Below are 10,342 nucleotides of genomic sequence, written 5' to 3'. Positions count from 1 at the left end.
CCGCAACAAAGATGTGTGAACACAAATATACGATTCACAACCTGGACATGAACTCTCTAGTCATTCTGCATTTTAATGAGCTTAAAAACTGATGTTAGTCACCTCAGATTTACGGGCATGGAGGTGGTTAATATACCCAAACATGGAGGGAACAGAGACTATAGAGAGAAGCTTTTTGGATTTGTATTTTTGCATACTCCTACACCTTATGGTTTAAATGAGGATTTTTCTTTGAGATCTTTTTCAAAGATTCACAGGGAAACCTTTGTATTGCTATTTCCTCGTGTTTCTATTCTGAATTTTTTAGCGCTATTCCTGCTCCCATTGATTATGCCTATCTTGTTGACTAATCAGTCTAATGTCCATGTATTACGACCACCTGTGTGTGTGTGTGTGTGTGTGTGTGTGTGGTCTGATGTCTGACAATAAGCACAGTGAGGAAGGGCTTGAACCAAAACATCCGCAGGACTGTGACATCACATCTTGTTTCTTAGAAAAAAATGCAGGGCAATTTTGTTAGTCAGAAGGTTAACAAGTGCCTTGAGGTGCAGTGACATTAGTACCAGTCTCTGTGAATACTCACTCTGTCTTGCATTTAACTTCAGCATAAGCCAGTGTGACTCACAAATTCAGATTCAAATCCAAATAGAGCGTTAAAGATATAACTTTGTCCTGCACTTCACACAGCTGGCCACAAGAAGCAGTATTGTCTTGATGCATCTTATGTTATATCAGTCAAGTCCTGTTTTGTGTCATATTACACTATTAGACTACAAACAACAGCACTGACCCTCTGCACTGTTAACAGTCTGTGATCACTCTGCTCAGAATTTCTGTATGAATTCCATTGGCCATGTGACATCACATTCTTTTTGGTATTGAGCAGGAGTCAGTTTTGTTGGACTGAAGGTTGTGATCACATCTTAACAGAGTGTTAAAATGGATTTATACAGGATGGAAGGGGTCAACAACTGTTCCACTGGAGGTTTAGATTCATAATTATACAACATGTAGTTCTGACCAAGCAATCTGATTGGTCGACTAGACATTTAGAACATGCTCAAATCAGCATGACAGCACACCTAGCCGTGCTCAAATGAAAAAAGCCCCATCACCCATGTATTTCCATGGAAACAGAGATAACACAAGCAAATTTTTTTTTATTTTTAGAGCGAACTGCCTCACAATATGACTACATTTTGTTTATATCTTTTATTTTGTTGGTAAATGTTTAACATTTACCAACGGAAGCGCCTCGTTCCTGACGGCATCACTGTCATGCCAATCATGACAGTAAAGCACACCCTCTCGTGTAATATTGCTTAATTCAGTGTCATATGTCAGCTGTTGATATCACCACTGCAACACCATACAGATGTATCGTATATTGTATGATGGTTTAATTATATTCCCCACAGTCATCGTGTTTACAGTCTTTCATTCACTTTGTGGTAAAGGGTGACAATGGGAAGTTTGTATTGTCTCATTATTAAATCCCAGTGTTTACATTGTTGGACTGTGACACATAGCGACAAGCAGAGGGTTTGCAGTGGAAATGGGTTTGGATTTTGCTCACAGGGATGAAGTATATCTGTTCGTCTCTTTTCCTTTTATCTTTTGGGTATTTTATGCCTTTTATTGGATAGAGATAGTGGAGAGATGACAGAAAGATGCAACAAACCTTCCCGGTTGGGTTGGAAACAGGAACATTGGGTTTCATGCTTTAACCTCTTAACCTCTAAACCAAAGGGGTGGCTCTATCTGCAAAAAGTTTTTGTGTTCAGTTCAACTTTGGCGAACACACAAATTTGTGGCGTTGTCCCTCATGACATCGCTGACCTTTGAGGTGACAGAGAGCCCAAAACAGAGGAAATAATATATCTTAGATTAGCTGTGTTGTACCATCCAGTTTTTAATCTGGAATCAACGGTACAAATACTTGACTGACTGACTGACTAGCCCCGGCATGTTCCTTGCTGGTTAGTTAGCATGTTAGCGGGTTGGCTCACCTGCTACAGCAATTCACCATCTAGCCTTTTGGGCTCTGTGCCTCAGCCTTTCTGAACTTGGAAAAAAAAGCTGTTCCTTCACTTAAAAATCACAAATCTTACAATGGAGGAGGCAAAGACGAAAAGTTAGCATGAGAAAAGGCATGTATGGCGTGACATCATGAGATCTTTGTCGATTGTGTGACTCTCGTGCTTAATATGTGAGAGTTGGCAGCCCTGGATAATGATGTCATCTGCTTGGAGTCCATATCCATATCGGTGAAATTCCACATTCATTCTGTCAGTTTCACTGTTTGTCGTTGTTCATTCACAGCCTCCATGATATCACTGGCAATATATGGGCAGAAATATGTGTCGTTAGAAACTGAATTTAAATCATTTATATTTGAATTGCTTGACTTGAATAATTGCATTAAAAAACTGAATTTGAACAGCATAATTTGAAATTGAATTTATTAGTTTGGAACTGAATTCCAGTCAACTTGAAACTGAATGAAATATTATGAAATTGCATACATTTGCTCTGAAACTGTATTTGATCCTCATTGTACATTCAACTCTCTATATACTTCACATTCGGTTTTCATGTTTCAAATTCAGGTCTTTCAATTCAGTTTCAGTTCACTGAGACACACATCCGGTTGTTAAGGAAGACCAATCAAGTGTAGATTCACAGAATTCCTTTTCACGTACGGTAACGACGGGTGCTTTTCATTTAGCCAACGTGTCTCATCACTTCCTCACTCGTGTCTCTTCCTCGCATCTTAACTCCTCAGAGAGGATGTAAGAGAGATGGGAGGAAGACATGCGAGGATGGAGGAATTTAATTCATCAAACGGGACGTCCTTGCTCACTCCAGCGTCATTTTGAGGGGACGGCAGCTATCATGAAACACAGCACCTCAACTGTCAAATATGTAGAAGTCAGCTCTCAATATGCAGAAATTATTAAGTAACAGTTTAAACTCTAAAGTTAAGACTTAAAATTCATGTACAATTAATTAACATTTTACACTGTTAATAATTTCAATGTAGTGATAGCTGGAAGGAAAACACCTGATAACTGCTCCAATGTTTTATTTGATTATAGATCTATAGCACCGTCTGGCTGTTACGGAATGAGACACAAATAGACAATTTAAATCCATTAATAACTGAAAGAACAGAACTGATGAAAAGGAGCAATAAAAACAGCTGCAGCCTGCAGAATGTTTAAATACAATATTTAGTTTGTGAAAGCCTGACTGTTCACTGTCCCATCAGATCAGCTGACCAATCAATAGCCAATCAATAAAAACATTTGTTCAAATGGGTATTGCTGTCAAGTAAAAAACATACACCTGTGTTTCCTCACTCTACGCTCCTCCAGCAGCCTCTTCTCTCCTCTCTCCTCGTCTCCTCTGAGGTGCATTTAAGGGATCGGAAGATCCTCGATGATGGCGGAGGGAGATCGGTTTCAGGGTCACAGCCGGAGGACGGAGGAGAGAGGATGCAAGGAAACATAATACTACCCCACCCTTTGGATCAATGGGAGTGAAGGATGATATGATCAAAAATAGGTGCTGGTGTGGAGGGAATATGTGCTGACTAGCCAAAAAGGGATTCTATGAATCTGCACTTGATTTCACCTCCTCAACGACCAGATGTGTGTCTCAGTGAACTGAAATTGAATTCCGAGAACTGAGTGTGGAAGTGTGTTTATATATAGAGTGGTCAGTGGGATCAAATACAGTTTCAGAGCAACATTATATACTATGTATCAGTGGCAGCTGGTGACTCAAAAAATTGGGGAGGACAGGAGGAAAACCAACATGGAATCTTACAACAAATCGCATCATACTACTGTATTTTCTCCAATAGTGGCTGAGGCCTTTATGTACCTCAACTGCAGAGGGTACCAGGCCTTTATTGGAAGCAGGCTTATATTAGAGAGAGGCCTTTATTCCTGATTCCCTCTGTTAAGTATATTTGCTTATATTATAGTACGAAGCCTCCCTGTTTTCTGATCTACTTCCGGTTGCTCTGTTAAATTTTTGTTACTGCATTATGCTATTAATAAAATTAAAAGCCTTCATTTCCTGACTTTTATTGTGAAACATTACACAAACATTTCAATATAACTTGTGTGAAGTATGACCGGTCAAGTACGGGAGGGGAAATATGGCCAGTGTCAATTAAACACTAAACAAATCTGAGGTAACGTTATGCTGGATATAAACATTAATAGCCAGTTAACAGCACAGTCAAACATCAAATATCAATCAGCTGTCTCTCTAGCTCCAAGCTAACTTTCTTCCTCCCACCTCCAGCTAGCCATGCTCTCCTCTTGTCAGCTAACAGCAGCTCACGCCTCTGTTTTTTCCAGTATCTGATTCTTGTCAGGTCAGTGTCAAAAGGTCTTGCCGCTTTCGCTCCTTAATTTTCTTCCACATATTGCAAAACTCTCTTCGAATTTGACGTCAAACTTCCGTCTGGTGGGTGCCATGTTCGCTCTCTACAGTGTTGTGGCATCGGTGTTATGGAAAATCTAGTCGCTGACACTTGCACAGGTCCTATATGGTACTTCAGTTATAGCTACCGCCATTTTGTGGCACTTGTACATTACTACAAACCACAGTCACATTATAACAGGCACCAAGAGGAGCGAGGCGGACATTTCTTTTCATTTGATAACGTTAAAAGTAAAGTTAGGCTTTGCTGTCGGTTTCCTAGCTCATTTTAAAAAAAGACGAGAGAAAAAGAGGGAGAGGGGGCTAGAGAGTGAATGAAGAGATGGAGCTGGTAAGAAAGCAGTGAACCAGATCAATAAAAAAAATATCTAATTGTTTCACAGCAGTTACTTTCTAGAGCACAAATAAACACATCCACCCCCACACACCACCGTACAACCCTGCAGCGGTGCGCAACAACACCTGATTTGGTCTGAATACGGCCTCAATCCATCCTTGTTTCCCTCCCCGGCCTGTATTTGGGGTCAGCCTTTATTTGTTTGTGTCAACCACACCCCCGACCATCTTAGGAGCTTTTAAATGAATACCAAAAATTCAGATTTATAGTATTGTTCTATTGTGACAACAACAAAAATTGACAACATATCATATGATTTACATGTGTTTCCTATGTATTTTCTTAGTACACAGAAATACATAAAGTACCACAAAGCTTATAATCTGATACAGGTTCAGATCAGTGCTGAATACTAGAACAATTGAACACTAAAAACATTCACAGATCTAAAAGTGTAGGTTCACATCAGAAAGTATTAATGCCTATATCAAATACATGACTTACACACTCTTATCTATATGCACAACATACAAAATATAGTCTACAAAGCTGACATGTTAACACTTGTTATTCTAGTTACTTTAAGCTTATTACTCAACATACAACTCAGCTTAAAAACGAACTGAAGAAATTGTCACAACCAGCAGCCAGACCTCCTGCACACTCATTCACTAATCACACATCAACAGGTGACTGAACAACCACTCAATTAAAAACTGGATCAATTCCAAATGAATGAGTGAGTCCAGACAGCTCACTGTAACTTCAACAAGAAAACTACCCACAACACATTATATGATCTCTGCTGCATTTGTGTTAAGAAGATAAATTCACACAACAGCCACACAGAGAGACATTTAACCATCAGAGATGAAATTAGCGACCAAAGAGACAGAGAGAGAGAAGCTGTATCTGACTCACTTACAGTGGGGAGAATTGAAGATGAAATCTGGAAACTATCATTGGACCAACGCAATGTCAATATTGCATTCTGGTTGTTGATTGGTTAGGGAGGACATCCTCCCCTGGAGCGTAATTTTACATGTCTTGGCCAATCGTAGATTAGCATGAAAAAAAATGAAGTAGATTAAATTGATAGGCGATCCTGCCCTGAGGAGGACAGCAGGTACCCGTCCTCCTCAGCCCCCCACTCGCCCTCACTCCCCCTCCACTGCCCCCCACCACCTCTTCACACACACTGCTCTTTCTCCTCCTGCCCTGCAGGTGTTACTTTTGAAGCATTTTTACCAGAATTTCAATAATGTATTTTTTCCAAAGAAGAGAGAAAAAATATGTTATAATACTGAGATTTGGTAATGGTTTATTTCAACCAAATATTCTTTTTTATATTTTGATCTCCCTCTTGCCTCTCAAAAAATAGAGGAGGAGCAATCTCCTCTGCCTCTATGGACCAGCCTCCACTGGTGTATATATCCCGAACCATCACGGAACAGACGTTCTGCGTTACGCAGTGGTATGCCTGCTGAGTGGACAGGGAATGCTGGGAAAAAACACAGGAAGTACAACATAATGCGCTACTTTCTGCTGGGAAGAGCCACTGGTACCAACAGTGAGAGCATTTATCAAGTATCTTATCTTGTTTTGAGATTATTATTCATGATTCTGTAAAATAGTGGTTTAATGATGTTGGATGCACTTATATAAAAGCCACATGTTGTGTGATTGTTTTTGTAGGGTTGCAGATGTTGGTGGATTGAAAGCCACACGTGCGGAGCACAGCTTGCTATTCGTGAATTTGGTATGAGACAGTTTGATTATTCCTGTTTTGCTGTTTTGTATTTTTGTTTGTCAAATGTGTAAAGTAAAATGAATGTTGCTTTTTTGTGAACTGAAAAGACTGCTAAATTTGATACATTAGTGCTGAGATGCTACAAGGCAGTATGGTAAATGTTTTTGTGTTCTTCTGTTTATAGAGGTGCCACTGGCGTATTTGTGCTGTACTATTACTGTAGTTGTGACGTATTTGAGCCACCACAATTTCTGTGACAAATTTTCTGTACTGGAAAAGTACTTAGTTTTGTTTTTGTTTATTTATTTATTTTTTTAGCTAAATGTTTCGTTTGTAAATTTGACAACCTGGCCTTTGGTGGAAGCCAAGATTTTTCTATAAGTTGCTCTCCATAATTGGATAACAAAAATAAGGAGAATAAAACCCCCACAAATTTGCATTTGAAGTTGTGTGTTGACTTTATCCTCAGCTTTTTATATATATATATATATATATATATATATATATATATATATATATCATATTACATTCAGTTTCAAGTTTATTGGAATTCAGTTCCAAACTAATAAATACAAATTCAAATTATGTGATTCAAATTCAGTTTCTAGTGACACACATTTCTGCCCATAGCAGTACTCATGTATTCTTTGCGTGTCTATGACCAGATCAGGTTACAGATGCAGATGCTGCTGTGCTGTAATAAAGGCTCATGGAAGATGCGGTTTCCTCTCTGATGTACAGATTGACCTGGGGCTACCCACTCTACCTTCCTTCCCCCTCTACAACAAATATTTGTTGATTTCCTTCTTTTCATTATTTCCTTTGTTTAAATCCAAATGATGGTAGAGGATTGTCGGCGGGAACCTATCTGCAAAGGCAGAGGCTGCTATTTTCAGCTGTATCTTATTGATTCTGTTTGATGAACACACATGTACAGTAGGTCCTGCACAGGATTGTGCCTGGGGAGATATTCACACACAGAGATATATGAGGAGAAACAGAGCGAGAGATGAGACAGTGTATGTCTGTTCATGCACAATCAGACTAACAGCATGGCAGAAACACGCTGAGCCTTTATTTCCATGTAATTGGATATAGGCCTCTCCTGCAGATTAGATTTGCAGTAATTAGTCTTCTCATGTGGAGTGAACACAGCCACTGTCTCTACATTGCATTATTAAGCCTCCCCCTTATTAACACTGGTAAACAATGAGGAGAACCACAACAAACACACCAATACACTCCTCATACAGCAAAACTACTCGCCATTATTACGAAGAATCTACAGTTTTTGGTCATACCACAGGTGATGGTGTCATGGGGATTAAAATTGTTGGTGTTGAGGAAAATAAAAGGTAGACAATGGCAGCGGGTCTGCTCCTGGTACGAGCTGTTCTCTGTCATTGGAAGCGTTGTTGCAGAGATAAGCTCATGGCTATTATAGCGCAGGCCTGCATCCAGCCTGTCTGACCACCTTATCTCCCACTGCTGTAATAACCCAGCCACACCGCCAGCCTGGACATGGATAAGGGTGTCAGTGTACAAGAGTGTGTGTGTGTGTGTGTATGTGTGTTAGGGTTCGAGCGGTATGAGACTGAAGCTGCGGATGGGTCCTTTTTTTCCAAATTTGATTACTTTCATACCAAAAATGGCAGTTAACTCAAGATGTTTTCTTTTGCTCTGGGTGTGAAATCCCCTAAAACTGCATGTAGAACATCATATTAGAACAAAGCAATTAAAGAATATAGCATATGTGACATCATTTATAATTCTATGTCAGTTACAGGAGTCAGATAATTTAATTAAGCAATATTACACAAGAGGGTGTGCTTTACTCTCGTTGGCACGACAGTGATGCGGTCAGGAAAGCATCACTTCATAATTTGCTGAAACCTCATAATTTGAGGTTTGTGACAGACGGTGAATATTTGTAGAGACAGTAGGGTAATTAATGTAATTCATGGTTCGGTATGATTTCAGTACAGCAGGAAAAAAAATAAAGGTAGAAAATAACATTTTGGTCTTTTATTTTGAAAAATATAAACATCCAGCAATGGCTCACTGGCCATAACTATTACTGAAACAGTTAAGTTGCTGCAGTGGAAAACAAAAACAATCTGTTTCTTGCAAGGAGTCAGGACACCTGCTGACAGCTGTTTTAACTGTATATAAAGTAGTTGAAACTAGCTTCACCTCCATCAGCTACAACAGTATCATGCTGCTCTAACACTGATGCTTCAGTATTAATAATCTGATGTCATATGTAATAATATATATTTATAATATATGGAAAACTTTAAAGCGATGCTGAAAGTCCATGTAACTGAGAATTGCAACTGCCCTATTTGAGCTGGATTTAGTCTCTTCCTTATTGTGTTTGATGTTTGTATTCCCTATCTGTTTTATTTCTACTTAAACTGTAACTAGTGTGCTGTCTTGGCCAGGTCTCCCGCAGAAAAGAGATTACAATCTCAAGTGACTTCCTGGTTATAAAAAGTTAAATAAAAAAAAAAATATCAGTCAGAGGGACCAAACCACAACTTTCACAACTTTTTAACTACATTTTTCTCTCTCAGAACTGGTTCTTATGACATGCTGTCTGAACACATTAGACATCAGATGTCAGACAGCTTCACTCAAAGGCGACTGTCACAGTGACGGAGGGGCACAGGGAGACGTGGTATTGTTTCACTACGGAGATAATGGAGCATATTTTAATAACGGTGTTGCACTCAGACAGTGTTATGGGTCTCTCGGTTGTCATTCTGACAGCAGCGACACGACAAGGTAACCAGGCTACCTTGGCTAAGCCGGCTAGCATACACCCATGAGTATGCTATAGCTAAGTGATGTGCTGCCAGAACATTCCAGTTGGAACTCACGCTCTAGAATTATTGTTCCACACGTGGGACTAAGCAGATTATTAAACTATTTTGACAGTAATTGTTTGGGCCATGTTGTGGCAGAAATTCTTTACCAATTATGTTGCGACAGAAAGAGGTGGCTCAAAGAGGAATCAGTTGGTTGAGACACAGGTGTCAGATGGGGAATCTCTTTATTCACAGCGGCCCTACTAACAACGTTGTCAGAGATATCTTCTAATGCTGCAGAACGTGACATGCCTTTTTATACTGAAGATAGGCTGTGTGCGTGTGTGTGTGTTGGGTGGATAGGTTTCATCCTGTTTACCAGACTCTTTGGCTATCCCAAATCCTAGAGAAGGGTGGGACATTTCTCAATTTCTCTTATCTTGGACTTTGACCAAATGTGAGTGGGCGTCTCTGCACTATGTGTGTGTGTGTGTGTGTGGAGGGTACTTCGCCCCTTTCCCAATATTCCAGATGTCTCCTGTTTGGTTGGTGGGCTGATATGTTCGGCATCATAGTGACCTGGCTCTCATTCTCCTACAGTCACAGAGCGTATTCTTTGTATAACTGCATGTACCGAACGTCCGTTCCGTGACGGTTCAGGTCGTATACACGTATCGTTACACCCCACAAGGGACACCAACTAAACATTTTTAGATCAATGTAGTTTTAGATCAGTTATTATGTTCTATACTCATTAGTATAGAAACATAACAACATGAAAGAAGACAATACACGGAATGTAAAAACAACATCTGGAGGGAGTAGATGCTGGACACATGCATGCTCCCAAGAGAATGAATCTCTTGTCCTCTCCTGTGCTAGCAACATCAGAACTAGTCTATACTTTTAGCTCCATTTCTGGTAAGGCTCTAATAATAGTAAATCATCTGCATCTTTCTCCTTCAGTTCAACATTTAATCAGCTGTT

This window comes from Thunnus maccoyii, chromosome 10 (genome assembly GCF_910596095.1).
Source record: "Thunnus maccoyii chromosome 10, fThuMac1.1, whole genome shotgun sequence".
NCBI lineage: Eukaryota > Metazoa > Chordata > Actinopteri > Scombriformes > Scombridae > Thunnus > Thunnus maccoyii.
Note: the sequence above shows the minus strand (reverse complement) of the source record.